The following is a 231-nucleotide window of genomic DNA, read 5'->3' as shown; positions in this document are numbered from 1 at the left end:
GAGGGGCGCGATGGAGGTGGGCCCACCCGCCAGGCCCAGAGCGACCCACAGTCCACCCCACACCCAGGTGGACATCTCCGAGCAAGGCACCAAAAGGGCACTGAGGAGGCAGGAGATGGTCCCTGAGGGAACGGATGGGTTTTAGGAAGCAAACATCTCCTGAGTGGACCGTGGTCCCGTGGGCTCCTGGCCAGTCAGCTCAGTGGTGGGCGGGGCGGGGGGGTCTCATCT

Source organism: Crocuta crocuta, unplaced genomic scaffold, assembly GCF_008692635.1.
Source record: "Crocuta crocuta isolate KB4526 unplaced genomic scaffold, BGI_CrCroc_1.0 scaffold458, whole genome shotgun sequence".
NCBI classification, from domain to species: domain Eukaryota; kingdom Metazoa; phylum Chordata; class Mammalia; order Carnivora; family Hyaenidae; genus Crocuta; species Crocuta crocuta.
The sequence above is the reverse complement of the archived record's forward strand: the minus strand, read 5'-3'. Positions refer to the sequence as shown.